The following is a 22,442-nucleotide window of genomic DNA, read 5'->3' on the forward strand; positions in this document are numbered from 1 at the left end:
GGGTCCAATTGCAGTTGTAGCTGCCAGCCTAGGCCCACAGCCACAGCAACATGGGATCCAAGCCACGTCTGCAACCTACACCACAGCTCATGGCAACACTGGATCCTTAACCCACTCTGCGAGGCTAGGGATCAAACCTGCATCCTCATGGATCCTAGTCCGGTTCGTTAACTGCTGAGCCACAAAGGGAACTCCAGGAGAGGCTGTTGAGTGGTGCCCGAGGTTGGGGTAGTGTGTGCATGGAGCCTCATAGACCCTGTAGCCCATGAGATGGTCGTCCTTGGCTGGGGGACATTTGGGGGTGAGGAGCTGGGTCCAGGAGAGCTTGCCCACTGTCCAGAAAATCCTGAGGCTGAGGGATGCCCTCAGCTTGTTCTGCCTCTCTCACCACAAAGCCTCATTTCCACAGCTTCCCTTTCTGGTTTCTGCAGCAAAGCAGGGTAAAAACATCAATTTGGGAGAGAGTTCAGGCACACTTTTTCGCTAGGGTTCCATGCCTGGCTCTTTTGCCCATTTTGATTCTTGATTGAATATCATCCTGTCCTGTGTTCTAATTTCTGGACATTAACACTTGAGTGAAATTTCTCCCCCAGTTAAGGGAAAACAGTTTTCAGTTTCCAGCCCAAGGCTAAGGGACTTGAGCAGTTTGGTCTGGGTCAGTGTGCATGGAGAGCTGGACAGACACTGCAGATCCCAGCCATAGCAGGGACATTGGGGCCATTTCCTCTGTCCACCTTGCTGCCTAAGCCCCCTCTTACTGCCCCGAACCTGCTGACATTATCCCAGAGCTGATTCTTTGACTTGGCAATTCTTCCTGAGGAGAGGCAAGGCTGACTATGTCACTTACTATTTTTTGTCCAGAAGGACTTGATTGCTCTGGGAACTGCCTCATTGCTCTCGGGCACGGTACCCCTCCCTGCAGGAGGAGACATCCTACTCTTCAGCACTTAGATGTGACCATGTGATCTGGTTCTGGCCAGTGAAGTGGGAGTTGAAATGACTGCCCTTGGTTTGTACTTGGTCTTTAGTCCCTCTCACTGCACTTCAGCAATGATGCAGATAAAGGCAGCTCCCCAGCCTGGGCCCCAAAGTAACATGATGCAGAACCCAGCTATAGGAACTCAGGAGGGACATGGTGCCAAAACATTTTAAACATATAAATTCTATATTAATTTACTTCTGTGAAGTGGTTGGGATTTTAGAAACCTAAAGATTGCACCTCTCATCCCAGCCAGGGTTCTGTCCAAAAAGGCTGATGGTTCTTCCAAACTCATCGGTCTGATTGGTCGGAAAGGGGAGCAGGGAGTTTCTCCAAAGGCAGTCCTGTCCCCAGAATACTTTAGGGGAGGGGAATACAAGATGTTTCCAAAGGGATTTCGTAACTGTAGAATTATATCACTCCCTGAATCTGAAAGAATTCACCAGAAATAGAAATATTAGGAGAGGCCATAAAAATGTTAATTCTTGTCTCATTTTCATTCTTGCATATTTGAAAGCCTACGGAGACCATTCAAGTGACAGATCAAGGCATTAAATAAAACTTTAAATGACAGTAATCCTAACCGATAGAGCAGCAACTCCATAGTAGATGGACTCTGGCCCAAACTTTTAACAGGACAGACTTTCTGCCAAGACATCCCTGGCTCAGAGGGCCTGGCTGCTCATTAATTGGCGGCCTGTGGCTCCCAATACAGTGCTCTGTTCTGGTTGCCGAGCCTCAGGGAAATGGGATTGTTTTGAAACCTGGTGCTCTTAATGAAGCAGTTCCTGGCTCCAAAATGTGCGGAAAAATACCTAAAAGTGTGAAGAAAAACTGATTTATTGAAAAATCAGTGACCTTTCCAGGGTTGATTTTTAAATAGTAGATTCGTTTTTTTTGACACTTTGGTAAATGATTCAATAAAACATAACAAGGTCAAAGAAATTACCCACTGTGTTTCGTGTCCTGCAGCCTGAAATAGCTGAACTCTGCTCACAAATAAGCATCATTATTAGTGAAAATTTTGTTGCAAAATTTTGCATGGACTGTTTTGGAGTGTCAGACTTCTAGGCGCTATCATAGAATTGGCAAGGTTCAAGGGATTTTTACTGACTTAATAACATTTTTCTTTATTGTCTCCATAATCACCTGCTTTATGAACTGTGGCTAGAGCAGATGTTGCAACTGGTAATTTTCTTAGAACCCAAATGCATTTATATTTTTCCATCTTTTGATTTCCATCATTTCTGGGAATTGTTAGTGATGGAATAAAAAGAGAATACATTATAAGCAATTCAAAACACTAAAAACAAAATTCCTTGGACCTTTTACAGATACCACACATGCAAATAAATGTGGCTTTGCATTCCAATGGCATTCGAGTGGGGATTACATTTTCCTCATTAACCTCTTTCTTAACCAAACAGTATTGTTTTTCAAGCCTGTTTTATCGAAATCAAGTTTGACATTTTAAATTAATTCACACTGACTCAGTTCCAGTGAAGAGGTAGAATGTCTTTTTTTGATCGTAGTCATTTGTGCAATCCTGGTTGAATTGTACCAAAGTAGGAATGACTCCTGGTTCAGGATGAAATCAGGAGATTGATTGTATTGCTTGCAAAACCAAAACATTAAGGTACTAAGTATGTTTTTTCCTGTCCAACTAAGGAAAGAGGTGGAAAAAGCAATCATTAATCCACACCTGAGATCTGAAGTGCTTAGTTTCCAATGGCAAACTATTTATAAAATAAATACACTTACTTCTCATTGAAGGAACACCCAATCTGTCCTCATTTGGTCATAAACAATAATTCCTCTGCTAATATGTGGGCCTTAATTTGATGCAATGGGAGTCTGCTCTTTTCTCCAGGAAAGTCAACAGAATTGTTCAGAAAGACTGCACAATTTCAGCAAGAGTGAAAATGTAACTTGATTTTATTAAAATGATTTTTATTTTTTCCATCATAGCTGGTTTACAGTGTTCTTCTGCCAGTTTTCTACTGTACAGCAAGGTGACCCAGTCACACATACATATATACATTCTTTTTTTCACATTATCATGCTACATCATAATTGACTAGACATAGTTCCCAGTGCTATACAGCAGGATTGATTTTATTTTATGCATGTTTCTGCAGTTCTTGCCCTGATACAGAACAAAAGTATACATCATTTTCAGTGTTGATATTTGGCAGCAGTAGGTGAAATATTTGTCTGTATTTAGGTATGTCTATCTAAGTAAAATGAAAGATGTTAAAATAACTGGTGATCTGAATTACGTCCACCAGTTTGAGGAACCCCTGTGTGTAGCAATTTTCTTCACTCTGCTGTTAGCTCTGTCTTGTTCTGTCAAGCTGTGATTTTCATCCCACCATCCTCTCATGCATTGTTTTCAACTCCTGTAATCCTAGCTCAAGATGGCATGAGTTAGAGTTGGCGAGAGAAGTGACACTAGTTTCCTTAGTGTTCACGGTTTCAAAACACATCCTTTCATGTTATTTGACATCATTTTCTACATGTGCTTTCTTTAGAAAGTGGAAAAATACATTCTTGAGAGTTTGTCAGATGATACCATATTGCAAAATGTTTGCAAAACTGAATTATTGACAAAATGCATATGATTCCAAAAGAGCCTGATTGATTGATTGAAAGCAGTTGCAGTATTTCAGCATGAGAATGTTGTTCATCCTTTCTGTGTCTTTCTGTTTTTAGAGCATACCTCTGGACTTCTGCTGTCTGCAGATAGCAGTTTCTACAAAGTCAACTTGGAACAGATGAGAGCTAGTTTTAGAATACTACACCTTCTATTCCTTGAGTAAGCATTCAGGAAATTGCATCCCCATGTTCTCCCATGGTCATCTCCAGTTTGTAGGAGGCTGAATTCCCCCGCATGCCTGTAGTGTCTGACACCACCTACCAAATGGCATAATCATGCTTGTGCATGCTTAGCATGTGCTGTGGTTACCAAGATGCAGCCATGTCCTCAGTAGATCCTTTGAACAGATGATCATGCAGAATTGATTTGCTGTTCCTGCCTCAGTGTCCAAGCTTAGCTGACACTTAGCCTATCTCTGAGAATGACATCAGACTCAATTCTGCTACTAACTGGAAACAAGGCCATTTCCATTGTGAAAGGAGAATAATTGCCTCATGGAAAATTGTATTTGAATACTTGGTGATAATAATTAATGATTGGAATTTAGAAACTTTTTTTTTTTGGTCTTTTCTAGGACCGCACCCACGGCATATGGAGGTTCCCAGGCTAGGGGTCTAATTGGAGCTGTAGCTGCCAAGCCTATGCCAGATCCACAGCAACGCAGGATCTGAGCCGCGTCTGTGACCTGCACCACAGCTCATGGCAATGCTGGATCCTTAACCCACTGAGCAAGGCCAGGGATCGAACCTCATGGTTCCTAGTCAGATTTGTTAGCACTGAGCCACAACGGGAACTCCTAGAATTTAGAAACATTTTTAAAGCCCAAATATGTGTGTATGGTGAGAGAGAATTTTTAAAAAATATAATGTATTTGACATCTCAGTTGCCTTTTGACTGACACACAGTTAGCATCCTGAAAATTGACCAAAGAAGGAGAAAAAAAAATTTGTTTTATTTTTTCATTTTCAATACACTTCCTTTGTCAAATTACTCTATTAGCTAATAAGGAAAACCATCAAGAGCAATGTTGTTTGTCTTTATTTGAAAGGTCAGAAAAGCTATTGTCCCCACCTGTCGTCTGAACTTTTTGAAGGACTTTTGGTGTCTAGCTTCATTTTATTTAAAGATGTTAGAGCTGTGTTGAGATTCATATCAACAATCAGAAAGTAATATCATGGTTCTGGTTGTCGTTATCCTGTTTAGACATGCTAGAACTAGATTGCCTGTGTAGAACTTAATGGATTAGAGAAGAGAAACATTCGAACTCTTAATGATGGGAGCTTCAACTATCTAGGCATCTGCCAGATGTCTTATTTTCTAAACTCAGGACATCTGATAAATTCATGATTTGCCTCAGTTAGTGTTCTCATCCTTGGCTGCACAGTAGAATTATCTCAAAATTTAAAATAAAAAATGGAGGAGTTCCCTGGTGGCTCAGCAGGTTAAGGATCTGGTGGTGGTACTGCTGTGGCTTAGGTTGCTGCTGTGGCACAGGTTTCATCCTTGGCTCAGGAATCCCTACATGCTGTGGGCTTAGCCAAAAAGAAAATGGATAGGTGGGTTCCACCCATTCTAATTAAAACAGAATCTCTCAGAGTAGGCGCCAGACATTGCTTTATTTGATTTTATTTTTTAAGTGCCCCTAACCCCAAATGATTCAAATGTGCAGCCAGGTTGAGAATCCTAACCACATGATGATTTTATCTTTCAGAGGGAGAGGAAGTGATGAAGAGGATTAACACCCTGCTTCTAATTCTGGCCAACTCAGAGGCCCTGCATGGAAAATCAGAAGTGACTGGAATCCTGGAAGAGGGCCACCTGGCCATCAGAAAATTCCAGAGGGATGTGGTCACTGCCAGACACACACTTGGTTAGTTTGAGTTTAAAATATCTCAGGAAATTATATAAGCCTCACTTTGACCCTCTGGTCTTAGATTCCAAAAAGAAGCAGGGGAGAGTCCTCAAAATGAAATTCTGATGCTACGATTATAAATGGTCCAAAGCCGGAGGTGGTGGTGGGGGGCAGCAATGAGAAGAAAAGGGAAAGGAGGTAGCCAAAAAGCTTTGGTATCTTTGTGCAGGAAGCTGTCTGTTGAGATCAGATATATTTTTAAATGGTGTATATAAAATGTGAAATGATCTAGAAAAACATAGATACAGAAAAATCTGCCAAGAACATGTGGGAAAAGAGAGGCTATATCCAGAAGGAGGCTAACATTCTTGACGATGAAAAGGGCTGTTTGAAGCAAAAGCCAGTGTAGACTCCATCAGGACTGGGATGACCTTCATTGATGTTATGTCGGCAGTAAAGATACAAGGTGGCCATACCCTCAGACTCTGTTTTATACTTTTAGAAAGGAGGGAACAGAGTTTGATAAGGATTGAAGAATAAGATCACTTAGGAACCAATGCTGACTTAAATAAGTTCTAACACTGATCTAGAAAAAACAAGCCAGAATATTAGAATTTTCAGATGAAGTCGCCTTAATGTTTAAAAATGGGAAGAATAGGAGTTCCCGTCGTGGCTCAGTGGTTAACTACTCTGACTAGGAACCAGGAGGTTGCAGGTTAGATCCCTGGCCTCGCTCAGTGGGTTAAGGATCCAGCATTGCTGTGAGCTGTAGTGTAGGTCGCAGACGCGGCTGGGATCCTGCATTACTGTGGCTCTAGCGTAGGCTGATTAGATAGGCTGATTAGATCCCTAGCCTGGGAACCTCCATATGCCTCGGGTGCGGCTCTAGAAAAGACAAAAATAAATAAATAAATGAAATATATCAAAAACAAAAGAAAAAAAAAATAGGAAGAATATAAGATGTGCCTGAGGACTGTTTCACTTGTTTTTCCCAAGGAGAAAGTAGAAAACGTTTTTGAACTGTAGCCTCAAAGACCTGATTCTTCAGTTCAAAAATTCTAGAACTTAAAATGCAGTTTGATGGAGCTCCCACTGTGGCACAGCAGAAATAAATCTGATTAGCATCCATGAGGATGCGGATTCGATCCCTAGTCTCCCTCAGTCGGTTGGGGATCCCACATCGTTGTGGCTGTGCTATAGGCTGGCAGTTGTAGCTCCGATTGGACCCCTAGCCTGGGAACCTCCATATGCCACAAGTGAAGCCCTAAAAATAAAAAATAATTTTGGAGGGGCATATTTTAAAGTCCAAAGACACCACAGACTGTTTAGTGTATAGGCATGGAAGAGTGGGCTTTCACACAGGTTCCATAAGTCCCTGGGCTGTTTTCATTATACCCAATTGATAATCACCTTATTATTACCAGAGATGGATTTTAGCAATTTCAGAAGTCAACATTTGACTATCAAATCTGGACAACAATTTAACTCCTGTATACAGCAAAATATAAGTATTTAATTAGTGTATTCTATATACATCCAAATAGGAAAGTAGACTAGTTAAAATAGATGTGAGAATTATTTATTAATTTGCACATTGGCACAACTATTTACAAATTATGTGCAATTCCCTATGTCTGGCTCTTCTTCTTCTTCTTTTTTTTTTAGGGCCGCACCTGTGGCATATGGAGGTTCCCAGGCTAGGGGTCTAATCAGAGCTATAGCCGCCAGCCTGCGCCAGAGCCACAGAAGTGTGGGATCTGAGCCATGTCTGCAACCTACACCACAGCTCAGGGCAACACCAGATCCTTAACCCACTCTGCAATTGAACCTGCAGCCTCACGGTTCCTAGTTGGATTTGTTAATCACTGCGCCACAATGGGAACTCCAAGATTGTTCTCACTTTTAAACCATATAGTTAAAATGCATTCATAGGGACAGCGCATTATCAGTTGTATTGATTTTAACTTACATAAAAACCAGATACTGTTACCAGTTCAAGATTTTGTTTTTTTCTCATAAGATAGAGACAACTAAAGGAAAGTTGATATAGTTTACTGCTTTTTTGTTGTTGCCAGTAGATGGCTTTTTATCTGAAGGCTACATACAGGTTCTCCTTAATTTTTTGTTAATTATTAGTATTTTACCTATTCATTTATTTTATTTCTTTGTAAATTTGGCAGTTTGATCTGGTCCAAATGGAGAGAAACTAACTAGTTTTGAAGCATCCAATTTTCAGAAGTTATTGACTAATAAAGGTAAGGTTTTTAAAAAACTTTTTATCATGAGGATGTTCAAATGTTAAGAGAAATAGGGGAAAAAAAGCAGTGAATACCTGTAATCATGAATACCTTTAATTCATAATTGTTATCATTTTACCATCTTTGCTTCATCTTTGTTGTTGGACCATTTTAAAGTCAGTCACCCCCCCAAGCACCCCTAAAAAATGAGAATATCCTCCTATATAACCCACTTAACAAATTAATTCTATAGTGGCATGTGACACCCAGTCCATATTCAGATAACCTTGGTTTTATAGATTTTTTTCCAATTTATTTTTTTAATGGCTGCACCCACAGAGTATGGAAGTTCCAGGGCAGGGATTGAATCCAAGCTGTAGCTGCGGCAACACTGGATCCTACTGCATCAGGCAGAGGATTGAACCCACACCTCTACAGCCACCTGAGACACTGTAGTCAGATTCTTAACCTACTGTGCCACAGTGGGAACTCCTTTTTTTTTTTTTTCCAATTTAGAATCCAGTTGAGGAGCATATGTTACAGTTATTATGTCTTCAGTCTCTTTTGATCCAAAATAGCACACACACACCCACACACCCTGTTTTCTCATACTATTGGCTTTTTGAAGAGGCCACGCTAGTTGTCTTATAGATTGCCCTAATTCTGGACTTTTTTGATTGTTTCTTCATGGTGGTTTAATGTACTCCTTCATCTTCTGTGTGACCTGTAGATCAAGAGCCTTGATGAAATTCAGTTTACACATGTTGAAAACTATTCCATTAGTGAGACCGTCTTCTCCCTAGTGCGGGATACCAGGAGGGCATTAAGCATGGTTGCCCTACTATTAGTGATGCCAGGTTTGTTCCCTGAGTACCAGGGGTGGCAGCCCCAGTGCTCTTCACTGGTAAGATGCATTTTCCCTTGGTCAGTTAGCAAGTCATCGGTGAAGTGATAATCTGGTACTATGAAAATATCCAGTGCCTGAAAATTAGTCTTTTTTAAAAAATTCAATAATTTTATTATCTAGTTTTTTTAAAAAACATAATTCACTATGCTTTTTATTTTAATAAACAACTATACTTTTTTAAAAGTTTTCATCATGCTGGTATATTCAGCCTGAAATCATGAAAATAAATCAGTGTCTGTTTTAAGCCATTAGGTAATTATTCATTCTCTTGCTCCTGTCTTTGTCATTTTGGGTACCATTCTGGTTTACAGTGATTGTGCATACGGCACTAGTAGATGGGCCATCAGTGCATTCCCAGAGCTGTGTGCTGTATGTCCGTTTTCTATTCATTTTATTTTATGGTTATTCCAGGCCTGTGTTCAGACATAGAGCAATAATGTAGAATGCTGTGGACGTGAATGTCGAATGTCATGAGTAGTGAAATGAGATCTGGACAGCACCCAGTGACCGAGAACGTGGGCCTTATTGTTAGTGTGTGATGGCTGCCAGACTCTGACCATAAATGAATTGAACCACAAGCTGGAATTGAAACGGGGGTCCCTCGAAGTGACTTGTTTCTTTTTTTAAGAAGGAGGGAAGAGGTGAATGAAAACATACCAGTAACTAAATGTGGTGGTATAAGCCTAATTAGGAATAGAAAATCATTTCTAGAATCTGTGTCTGTTCATTTTCTTTACTTCATTTGTTTTTGTTTCGCCCTCATCTGTGATTCATTTGCCTTTCGTCATCTTCCACAATGGCTTCTGCAAGAATATCCTTCTTGAAACATACAGCATGGCTCGCACCCACTTCAAACATTGTTTAAAATCTCATTTATTATTTTGTACTGTGGTCTCACTTAAAAGCTAGCGTTACTGAGACTGCAGAGCACATACCTTTAATTCCCAGGGTGAGAGGGGGAATGAGAGAGAGAGAAAGAGTGCACGCGTGCAAGCGAGAGGGGGAGCTAAAACTGTGAGACGCTCCGTAACAGACATGCCAGGAAAACAAGAGAATTCAGAAATCTTATAGGCAGCTCAAGTCTCTAGACACAAGAAAGCTGGAAATTGCTCAAACCTGGGCCCAGTAGAGTACAGAAATGTGATGAAGACCAGGACTGGTATTTTTTTCCAACAAGAGGTTACTTAAGGACCACATTCCCAGGATTACAAGGATTTGTCTGAATAGCCAAGGGAACACTTATCTGCAGTAGAATTAGTGAAATGAAGAGATGGGATTTTGTGTGAGTTGCCTGTTGCAGGAGACTATATTTAGGACTTGAAATTAACACTGGGAATAATCATATTGAATGGATATGAGCAGATGAAAGCTATATTTAGTAGGAATTATGTTTTGTTAATTAGTTTAACTTATCAGATAGTGAAATACAGGTGTTTGAGGGAGCCACTAGGGTTTAGCATCATTCCGTCAAGGAAATATAAACACAAGACCACGTGGAGAACATCTCAGGCCAAAAGCTTAATCATACTCATTCAAGTCCCTTCCTTCCTCCACACTCAAATAGTCACCAGCAGTGGAAAGCTGCTTCCATGTGGGTTGTGCTACCTGAGAAGAGGGGAGAGTCCCAGCTCTCCATAGGTTGGTGGGGGCTCCACTGAAGCGCCCCCACCCGACACAGTGCAGAAACACTTTGTGAACAACAGAAGAAAAGCCGTGATAGCAATAAATGTCGCCAATGGTGGAGATTCTTAGCCAATTGAAAAGTCAGTACAGAATGTTCTGATAAAGGCCCTCATGACTCCATAACGTTTAGAGAGCTGGAGGGAGTGTAAAGATGGCTTTTTGTATCAGGCTGAAAGTTCAGACTGCAATGCATGTAACTTTGTTATGCAACTCCATTTCTATTTCAAGCCCTCATTCAGTCCATTCCAGAGCTTTCTCTGTGTCTCGTGTAACATGCGAATTCTGGGGAGGTTTACAGAGAGCCAAGGCACCATCTCGTTCCCCATGGTGTCTTTGTGCTCAGGAGACACCGAGTTGCCCGTCAGCCTGGGCTGTCCCTGGTCATAATAAACTCAGGCCTGAGAGGTCCCCTTCAGCTCCAGCTGCCAGCCCTCAGCTCCTATGCCTCTTTCTGCTACTTCCCACCACTCTTGGCACTCAGCAGTTATTTTGCTACTCTTATGCCCACTGGGGCCTGGGGATTTTGTGAGTCTAGACTTGGGGTGGCCAAGACATAGCTCATAGCCATATTTATCCCTCTTCTGAATAATTGCCATTCTCAGGGCTGTACCAGGAAGTGAGGTCCAAGTTCCCCCATCTTAGGTCTGTGAAGGCTTTGCCCATTCCCCAAGGACAGGGAGCAGGGCCTTTCTCAGGAACCCTTCACTGCCTGCCTCTCCTGCTTGCTTCCCTTGCTGCTGCTTCCATTGCAGGCTGAGGAATTTTTTTTTTGGTTCTAAGGGCAGAAAGGGCTTACTTTCAAGGTCTCCTCTGCCACTGAGTGAGTTTTGGTTTGTTTTAATTGTGGTAAAATACATGTAAAATTTATGATTTTAACCAATTTTAGGTGGCATTAAATATATTTCGATTGTTGTGCAGTCATTACCGCTATACGTTTTCAGAACGTTTTTGTCTTTACAAACTGAAACTTTGTCCCCCAAACTAACTGTCCTTTCCTCCACCCCGAGCCCCTGGGAATCACCATTTTGTCTATGTATCGGACTACTCTAAGTACCTCACACAGGTGGAATTGTACAATATTTGTCCTTTTGTGGCTGGCTTATTTCACTTAACATAATGTCTTCAGGGTTCATCTGTGTTGTAGCAGGTGTTGGAATGTCCTTCCTTTCTAAGGCTGAATAATATTCCCTGTGTGGATGGACCACGTTCTGTTGATCCATTCCTCCGATGAGGGACGTGTTGATTGTTTCCGCCTTTTGGTGTCATGAATAATTCGGCTATGAACACTGTTGTACAAGTGTCTGCTTGGGTCCTTGCTTTCAGTTTTTGGAGGATATATACCCAGAGGTAGAATTGCTGGATCATATGGTAATTCTAAGTTTAATTTTTGAGCAATTGCTATATTGTTTTCTAGAGTGGCTAAATGCACGAGGGTTCCAATTTCTCCATATCCTTGTCTGCCAGTGAGTTCTAACAGAGGTGCTCTTGTCACTTGGGGTCAGCCTTTTCTTGTTCTCTGGGACTTTCCCACTCTTGGCAGAACATTTAGCACCCCTGGCCTCGCATGCTGTTTGCAGAAATGGAATAATATCCCCAGTTGTAACCAACACTCCCCCCACCCCACACTGGTATACAACACTTTCCACATATCCCCTAAAGGGAGAGAAGAAGCTGCATAGTTGGAACTCCTGGACTGATGCCTGAAGTCTTTGTCTCTGGAAACTCAGAATCCCAGAAGAGGCTCTTTTTTCTCTGTTGTGCTGTCACATCCCTTCCTTGATTTAACAAGTGGAGAATGACCTACTTAAAAAATTTTTATTATAGTTGATTTACAGTGTTCTGTCAATTTCTGCTGTACAGCAAAGTAACCCGGTTATACATATATTTATTCTTTTTTTCACATTATCCTCCATCATGTTCCATCGCAAGTGATTAGATATAGTTCCCTTTGTTATGTAGCATGATCTCATTGCTTATCCACTCCAAATGCAATAGTTTGCTTCTACTAACCCCAAACTCCCAGACCATCCCACTCTCTCCCCCTCGGCAACCACAAGTCTGTTCTTCATGTCCATGAGTTTGTTACTTTTATGTAGATAGGTTCATTTGTGTGGTATTTTAGATTCCACATATAAGTGATATCACCTGGTATTTGTCTTTCTCTTTCTGACTTACTTCACTTACTATGAGAGTCTCTAGTTCCATCCATGTTATTGTGAATGGCATTATTTTGTTCTTTTTTTTTGGTTTTTTTATGTAATGATTTTTATTTCTTTCATTATAGGTGGTTTACAGTGTTCTGTCAATTTTCTACCGTACAGCATTCTGTCAAATTTCTACTGTACAGACCCACTTACACATACATGTATAGATTCTTTTTTCTCACATTATCATACTCCATCATAAGTGACTAGATATAGTTCCCAGTACTACACAGCAGGACTTCATTGCTTATCCATTCCAAAGGCAATAATCTGCATCTATTAACCCCAATATTTTGTTCTTTTTTATGTCTGAGTAGTAGTCCTTTGTGTATATATATATATCACATCTTCTTAATCCATTCATCTGTTGGTAAACATTTAGGTTGTTTCCATGGAGAATGACCTAATTTAATTGAGAGGAAGGGATGGGGGAAGCAGGAGGGAAGAGAGTGAGATTACTGTTTCAAAATACTGACTCACCACACAAGGATTTCTCATATTGTTTATTACTTTCTTCTCTAGAGTAACTACTTTGTTCGTGATCTTTATTTTCTTGTCTGATAATTTAGCTTTTCCAAAAAGGCCCTGACTTGTATACAACATGTCCTTCAAAAACGCATATGAATTGTATTAATGCAATGAATGCATCTCTCTGTGTCTCTCTTTCCCTTGCACATTCTATTATGCTACTTCACTTTTGACACCAGACTGGCTGATTTTCCATACATTGACCAATTCTGCAATACCAGCTGGGTTCCTGCAATTTAACTTGGTTCTGATAACTGTCTAGCCATAGAGAGCATCTGATCCCACAGTTTCAGGGCTCAGGCCTACAAGACAGCCCCCCCCACTTCTGATGCCAGTCACAGGTCCAGGTTGTCACCTCTGCTTCTGACCGTAAGTCCATAAATAAATCGGAGGTGCCCTCAACCCCCTCCTTGAGTTCAGTTAATTTGCTATAGCAGCTCACAGAACTCAGCTCAGCTGCAGAGGCACCTTCCTCACTAGCTCACCAGTTTGTCATAAATGAAGAATTCAGAAACAGCCAGATATAGGGGATGACTGTGGCGAGGCCTGGGGAAAGGGTCAGGGGCTTCCATTCTTCTCAGAGGGAACCCTTCTAAGGACCTCCATGTGTCCCTCAACTCAGTGGCACTCCCAACACCCTCTTTTTTGGGTTTTTATGGAGGTCTCACTACATAGGCACATTTGATGAAATCACTAACTACTGGTGATTGATTTGGCTCTCTTCCCTCCCCTGAGAGTTCCAACCCTCTAATCATGAGGTTGGTCCCCTGGCATCCAGCCCCTATCCTGAGTGGTTTCCAAATTACCTCATTAACAAAAGCTCTGCTGGGGTTGAAAGGGGCTTGTTATGGGCACTCATTTCACCTTTATGGCTCTGGGGCTATTTCAGGAACTGATGACAGAAGCCTAAAATTAAAAGAAAAGATGCCCCTATGGCTCTTTTTTTTTGTGTGTGTATGTCTTTTGTCTTTGTTGTTGTTGCTATTTCTTGGGCCGCTCCCGCGGCATATGGAGGTTCCCAGGCTAGGGGTTGAATTGGAGCTGTAGCCACCGGCCTATGCCAGAGCCACAGCAACGCGGGATCTGAGCCGAGTCTGCAACCTACACCACAGCTCATGGCAACGCCGGATCGTTAACCCACTGAGTAAGGGCAGGGACCGAACCCGCAACCTCATGGTTCCTAGTCGGATTCGTTAACCATTGCACCACGACGGGAACTCCCCCTATGGCTCTTATATAAGAAATTATAAGGGTTTAGGAGCTGTGTGCCAGGAACAGTGGGGGAAGACTAGATATATATTTCTTTTTCTTTTCTTTTTTTTTTTTTTAATCTTTTTAGGGCTGCACCCGAGGCATATGTAGGTTCCTAGGCTAGGGGTTGAATAGGAGCTGTAGCCACTGGCCTATGCCATAGCTATAGCAATGCCAGATCTGAGCCACATCTGTGGCCTACACCACAGCTCATGGCAACACCGGATCCTTAGCCCACTGAGCGAGGCCAGGGATCGAACCTGTGTCCTCATGGATGCTAGTCAAATTTGTTTCCACTGAGCCATGACGGGAACTCCTATATTTCTTATTGTAAATCATGATATCACACAACCTCTTTCCTGAGATGTGATACTAGCCTAGTGACTCATCTGTAGCTGTAGCTTAACCACAGGCAAGTGACCTATAGACAGCTGAGATTTGTCAAGTCTCTTGACATCTCAGGACCACAGGTAATGCCAGGGCCTTTCAATTAAATGATCATTAAGTGTCATCCCTTCAAAACTGTAATTGTAGACAGTAACCAGTAAATTATCATAAGAATTCACATATCCTGCGGAGGAGCTAGATGTTCTGAAAATGTAAAGAATTTCTGATCTTGTTACTCTTAATTTAAACTTTATGTACCTTTTCAAATTTTATTTTCCTAACTTTCTAATGTACTGCTTCCCCAAGTGGTTAAGAGCTTTGAAGTCAGAGGCCTGGCTATTTTCAAACCAAGGTATTTACTCTCTGTGTCTGCGTCCTTATCCACAATTTCTGGGTTTATATAATGGTTTGATTTCTAAAAAATGGCAACTTTTAAAAATATAAGTCTTTTTTTTCTTTTTAAAATTGAGGTGTAATTTACATATAACATGCTTCAGGTCTACTATAGAATGATTCAGTATTTGTATACATTGGAAAATGATCACCACATAGTTAACATCCATCGCATACGTAGTTACAATTTTTTTTAATTTAACTGGAGTTGATTTACAGTATTGTGTTAGTTTCAGGTGTACAGCTTCAGATTCTTTTCCATTATATGTTATTACAAGATAGCGAATATAGTTCCCTGTACTATAGAGTAAATCCTTGTTGTTTATTTTATATATAGTGGTATGTAGAATTCTATATCCAGCAAAAATTATTCCTCAAAAGTTTGGAGAAATAAAGATTTTCTCAGACAAACAACTTACTCCGCAAGAAATGTTAAAAGAAGTTCTTTTGGAAGAAGAAATATGTTATAGGGGCATAATCTACATAAAGGAAGGGCAGTAAGTAAGGAATAATATAAGGTAAAATCAAGTATTTTTCTTCTTTTTTTTCTTTTTCTGTTATGGTTTATTACAGGATATTGAATATAGTTCCCTGTGCTGTAGAGTAGGATGTTGTTATTCATCCATTCTCTGTATAATAGTTTTCATCTGCTAATCTCTAACTCCCATTCTGTGCCTCCCTTACCCTCCCTTCCCCTTGGGAACCATAAGTCTGTTCTCTATATTTCTTGAGTCTGTTCTCTGTATTTCTTTTTTTAAAATTACTCAATGAATTTATTACACTTATAGTTGTACAGTGATCATCATGATCCAATTATACAATTTCCATCCCACACCCCCTGTGCATCCCCCACCCCCAAAACTGTCTCCTTTGGAAACTGTAAGTTTTTCAAAGTCTGTGAGTCAGTATCTGTTCTGCAAAGAAGCTCATTGTGTCCTTTTTTCAGATTCCACGTGTCAGTGATAGCATTTGATGTCGATGTCTAATTGTCTGACTGACTTCACTTAACATGATAATTTCTAGGTACATCCATGTTGCTTTAGCTGCTAAATGCTGGTATTTCGTTCCTTTTAATGGCTGAGTAACATTCCATTGTGTATATGTACCACATTTTCTTTATCTACTCCTCTGTTGATGGACGTTTTAGGTTGTTTCCATGTCTTGGCTATTGAAAATGATGCTGCAGTGAACATTGGAGTACATGTGTCTTTTCGAGTCATGGTTTTCTCTGGATAGATGCCCAGGAGTGGGATTGCTGGATCAAATGGTAGTTCTATTTTTAGTTTAATTCTCCAAAGAAGATATACAGATGGCCAAAAAACACATGAAAAGATGTTCAAGGAGTTCCCGTCGTGGCGCAGTGGTTAACGAATCCGACTAGGAACCATGAGGTTGCGGGTTTGGTCCCTGCCCTTGCTGAGTGGGTTGACGATCCGGCGTTGCTGTGAGCTGTGGTGTAGGTTGCAGACTTGGCTCGGATCCCGTGTTGCTGTGGCTCTGGCGTAGGCCGGTGGCTACAGCTCCGATTCGACCCCTAGCCTGGGAACCTCCATATGCCGCGGGAGCGGCCCAAAGAAATAGCAAAAAAACAAACAAACAAAAAAAGATGTTCAACATCACTCATTATTAGAGAAATGCAGATCAAAACTAGTATGAGGTACCACCTTACACCAGCCAGAATGGCCATCTTCAAAAAGTCTACAAACAATAAGTGCTGGAGAGGGTGTGGAGAAAAAGGAATGCTATTACACTGTTGGTGGGATTGTAAATTGGTCCAACCACTGTGGAAAACTATATGGAGATTGCTCAGAAAACTAAAAACAGAACTACCATTTGTTCTCTGTATTTCTTGAGTCTGTTTCTGTTTCATAGATAAATTCACTGTGTCATATTTTAGATTCCATGTATAAGTGATTTCATCTGATATTTGTCTAACTTCACTTAGTGTGATAATCTCTAGGTCCATCCATATTGCTACAAATAGCATTGTTTTATTCTGTATTATGGCTGAGTAGTATTCCATTGTATATATGTACCACATCTTTATCCATTCATCTGTTGATGGACGTTTAGGTTGCTTCCATGTCTTGGTTATTGTAAATAGTTCTCCAGTGAACATTGGGGTGCATATATCTTTTTTAATTATGGTTTTCTGAGGATATATCCTCAGGAATAGAATTGCAGGATCATAATGGTAGCTCTGTTTTTAGATATCTGAGGAACTTATATACTGTTCTCCATAGCGGCTGCACCAGCTTATGTTCCCACCAACACCATAGGAGGGTTCCCTTTTCTCCACACCCTTTCCAGCATTAATTGTAGATGTCTATATATATATACACATACATACACACACACACACATACATCCATTCCTTTTCACATTCTTTTCCCATTTAGGTTATTACAAAGTATTGAGTAGATTACCCTGTGCTATGCAGTAGGTTCTTGTTTCCTGTGTATTTTATATATAGTAGTGTGTATATGTCAATCCCAACCCCCTAATTTACCCCCCCACTTCCCCTTTGGTAACCATAAATTTGGTTTCAAAATCTTTTTTTTTTTTTTTGGTCTTTTTAGGGCCACACTTGTGGCATATGGAGGTTTCCAGGCTAGGGGTTGAATCAGGATAGCCATAGCAATACAGGATCTAAGCCATGTCTGTGACCTAAACTATAGCTCATGGCATCTCCAGATCCTTAACTCACTGAGCAAGGCCAGGGATTGAACCTGCGTCCTCTTGGATGCTAATCAGATTAATTTCCACTGAGCCATGACGGGAACTCCAATTTGGTTTCCAAAATCTTTGAGTCTATTTCTGTTTTTTAAGTTCTTTGAATTGTTTTTTTGTGAGATTCCACATATTATCGATCTCATATGATATTTATCTTTGACTTACTTCACTTAATATGATAATATATAGGTGCATCCATGTTGCTGCAAATGGCATTATTTCATTCTTTTTTTTTTTTTTTTTTCTTTTCACAGCTGCACCTGCAGTATATGGAAGTTCCCAGGCTAGAGGCTGAATCAGAGCCTGCAGCTAAGGCCTACATCACAGCCATGGAAATGCCAGATCTGAGCTGCATCTGTAACCTATGCTGCAGCTTGTAGCAACACCAGATCCTTAACCCACTGAGTGAGGCCAGAGATCATACCTGCATCCTCACAGAGACCACATTGGGTCTTTAGCCTACTGAGCCAGAATAGGAACTCCTATTTCATTCTTTTTATGGCTGAGTAATAATTCCTTTGTATATATGTACCACGTCTTCTTTATCTAATTCTCTGTTGATGGACATTTAGGTTGCTTCCATGTCTTGGCTGTTATAAATAGTGCTGCGATGAACATTGGGGTGCATGTACATTTTGAATTACAGTTTTTTTACAGATACAGCCGAGGAGTTGGATTGCTGGGTAATATGATAGTTCTATATTTAGGGTTTTTTTTGTTAATTTTTGTCTTGTTAGGGCCACATGCATGGCTTATGGAGGAACCTACTGAGTGAGGCCAGGAATTGAACCTGTGTCCTCATGGATACTAGTCAGATTTGTTTCTGCTGACCCACAATGGGAACTCCATATATATTTAGTTTTTAAGGAACCTCCATATTGTTCTCCATAGTGATTGCACCAGCTTACATTCCCACCAGAGGTGGAGGAGGGTTCCATTTTTCCCACACCCTTTCTAGCACTCATTGTTTATAGACTTTTTTCTTGTTTTTCCTTTTGTCTTTTTAGGGTCACACCTGTGGCATATGGAGGTTCCCAGGCTAGGGGTCGAATCAGAGCTGTAACTGCTGGCCTATGCCACAGCCACAGCAATGCAGGATTTGAGCCCCATCTGCAACTTAAAGCACAGCTCATGGCAACAGATCCTTAACCCACTGAGCAAGGCTAGGGATCAAACCTGTGCACTCACAGATACTGGTCAAATTCATTTCCGCTGAGACATAATGGGAACTCCTCCTTTTTTTTTTAAGTTTTATTGAAGTGCAGTTGATTTATAATGTAATAATTTCTGTTGTATTACAAAGTGATTCAGTTATATGTATATATACATCCATTCTTTTTCAGATTCTTTTCCCATATAGATTATCACAGAATATTGGATAGAGTTCTCTGTGCTATACAGCAGGCCCGTTATTCCATATACCAGAGTGTCCATATGCCACTCACAAATCCCCCATCCATCCTTTCCTCCACCTGACTTCTTTGGAAACCATATGTTTGTTTTCAAAGTCTGTGTGTCTGTTTGTGTTCTGCAAATAAGTTCATTTGTATCCCTTTTTTTTTTTTAAGATTCCACATATGTGATATATAATAATTGTCTTTCACTAACTTCACTTGGTATGATAATCTCTAGGTCCATCCATGTTGCTACAAATGGCATTATTTCATTCTTTTTTATGGCTGATTAATATTCCATTGTGTATATGTACCACATCTTCTTTATCCACTTCTCTGTCAATGGACATTTATGTTGTTTTCATGTCTTGGCTATTGTAAATAGTGCTGAAATGAACATTGGGGTGCATGTATCTTTTCGAATTATGATTTTCTCCAGATAGATGCCCAGGAGTGGGAATGCTGGTATTTCTACATTTAGATTTTTGAGGAACCCTCCCACTGTTAGTGATTGTGCCAATTTACATTCCCTCCAACGGTGTAGGAGTGTTCCCTTTTCTCCACACCTTCTTCAGCATTTATTGTTTATAGACTTTTTGATCATGGCCATTCTGGCTGGTCTAGGTGGTACTTCATTACAGTTTTGATTTGCATTTCTTTAATAATTAGCAGTTGAGCATTTTTCCATGTGTTTTTTGACTCTGTATGTCTTCTTTGCAGAAATGTCTATTTAGATCTTATGTCCATTTTATTTTTATTTTTTGCTTTTTTTTAGGGCCGCACCCACAGCATATGGAGATGCCCAGGCTAGGGGTCCAGTTGGAACTATAGCTGCTGGCCTACGCCACACCCACAGCAACGCAGGATCCGAGCCATGTTTGTGACCTACACCTAGCTCACGGCAACGCCAGATCCTTAACCTACTGAGCAAGGCCAGGGATCAAACCCGCAACCTCATGGTTCCTAGTCAGATACATTAACCACTGAGCCATGACAGGAACTCCATGCATGAGTTGTTTCTATATTTTAGAGATTAATTCCTTGTCAGTCACTTCCTTTGCAAATATTTTTTCCCGTTCTGTGGGTTTTTTCATTTTTTAAAAATGGTTTCCTTTTCTGAGCAAAAACTTTTAAGTTTAATTAGGTCCTGTTTGTTTGTCTTTATTTTCATTACTCTAGGATGTGGATCTGAAAAGATAGTGCTGCAGTTTATGTCAGACATTGTTGTGCCTATGTTTTCCTCTAAGAGTTTTATAGGATCCAGTCTTATATTTAGGTCTTTAATTCATTTTGAGTTTATTTTTGTGTATGGTTTTAGATAATGTTCTAATTTCATCCTTTTACATGTTGCTGTGCAGTTTTCCCAGCATCACTTATTTAAGAGACTGTCCTTTCTCCATTGTATATTCTTACCTCCTTTGTTGTAGATTAGATGACCATAGGTGCATGGTTTTATTTCTGGGTTTTCTATTCCTGTTCCATTGATCTATATTTCTGTTTTTGTGCCAGTACCATGCTATTTTGATGACTTGCTTTATAGTATAGTCTGGGGCTAGGGAACCTGATTCTTACAGCTTCATTTTTCTTTTTCAGGGTTTCTTTGGATGTTTGGGATCTTTTGTGTTTCCATGTAAATTTTAGAATATTTTGTTCTGGTTCTATGGAAAATATCATAGGTAATTTGATAGGGATTGCATTGACTATGTAGATTGCCTTGGGCAGAATGGTCATTTTGACAATATTGATTCTACCAGTCTAAGGGGATGTTATATCATTCCACATGTTTGTGTTATCTTTGGTTTCTTTCATCAGTGTCTTATAGTTTTCAGAGTACAGCTCTTTTTCATCTTTAGGCAGGTTTTATTCCTAGGTATTTTATACTTTTTAAAAATTTCATTTCATTGGGGTATAATTGATTTACAATGTTGTATTCATTTTAGGTATACAGTAGAGTGAATCAGTCATGCATATCAATATATACATTCTTTTTTCCCATATGTAGGTTATTACAAACTATTGAGTAGATTTTCCCATGATATACAGTAAGTTGTGGTTAATCATCTGTTTTATACAGTAGTGTGTATGTTATTCCCACCCTCCCTGGTTTTGAAATCTGAGTTTTGTTCCATTTATTCATTTATTTATTTTATTTTTTTTTTGTCTTTTTGCCATTTCTTGGGCTGCTCCTGCGGCATATGGAGGTTCCCAGGCTAGGGGTCCAATCGGAGCTGTAGCTGCCAGCCTACACCAGTGCCACAGCAACGCGGGATCTGAGCCGCGTCTGCAACCTACACCACAGCTCACGGCAATGCCAGATCGTTAACCCACTGAGCAAGGGCAGGGATCGAACCCACAACGTCATGTTTCCTAGTCGGATTCGTTAACCACTGCGCCACGACGGGAACTCCTGTTCCTTTTTTTTTTTTTTTTAAGTAAGTTCTTTTGTATCATTTTTATTAGATTCCACATATAGGTGATATCATATGATATTTGTCTTTCTTTGTCTTACCTCACTTAGTACGATAACCTCTAGGTCCATCCATGTTGCTGCAAATGACATTATTTCATTTGTTTTTATGTCTGAATAATATTCCATTGTTTATATGTTCTTTATCCATTCCTCTGTTTATGGACATTCAAGTTGCTTCCATGTCATGGCTATTGTAAATAGTGTTGCAGTGAACATTGGGGTGCATGTATGTTTTTGAACTAGAATTTTCTCTGGATATATGCCCAGGAGTGGGATTACTGGATCATATGGTAGTTCTATATTTAGCTTTTTAAGGAATTTCCATACTGTTTTCCATAGTGGTTGCACCAATTTACATTCCCACCAACAGTGTAGAAGGGTTCCATTTTCTCCATATGCTATCCAGAATTTATTGTTTGTAGATTTTTTTTGATGATGGCCATTCTGATATGTGTGAGGTGATACTTCATTGTAGTTTTGACATGCACTTCTCTAATAATTAGTAATGTTAAGCATCTTTGCATGTGTTTTCGGTTATCTGTATGTCTTCTTTGGAGAAATGTCTGTTTAGATCTTCTGCCCATTTTTTGATTGGGTTTTTTGTTTTTGATATAAAGCTCAGAGATATTTGTATATTGGGGGGATTAATCCCTTGTGGATTGCTTCCTTAGCAGAGATTTTCTCCCATTATGTGGGTTGTCTTTTTTGTGTGTTTTCCTTTGATGTGCAAAAACTTTTATGTTTTATTAGGCCCCATTGGTTTATTTT

The 22,442-nt window shown here is 40.2% G+C and overlaps 1 long non-coding RNA gene across 8 annotated transcripts in view; it reads left to right on the plus strand.

Moving 5' to 3' along the window:
- LOC125115903 (uncharacterized) overlaps positions 1-22,442 on the plus strand; it is a 108,653-nt gene that overhangs the window by 9,879 nt on the left and 76,332 nt on the right. For all 8 annotated transcript variants that reach the window (XR_007132201.1, XR_007132195.1, XR_007132199.1 and 5 more), the window contains 3 exons: positions 3,692-3,794; positions 5,347-5,505; positions 7,668-7,742. This is a non-coding gene — a long non-coding RNA (uncharacterized LOC125115903). The remainder of the gene's footprint in view (positions 1-3,691; positions 3,795-5,346; positions 5,506-7,667; positions 7,743-22,442) is intronic.

This window comes from Phacochoerus africanus, chromosome 15 (assembly GCF_016906955.1).
Source record: "Phacochoerus africanus isolate WHEZ1 chromosome 15, ROS_Pafr_v1, whole genome shotgun sequence".
Taxonomy (NCBI): domain Eukaryota; kingdom Metazoa; phylum Chordata; class Mammalia; order Artiodactyla; family Suidae; genus Phacochoerus; species Phacochoerus africanus.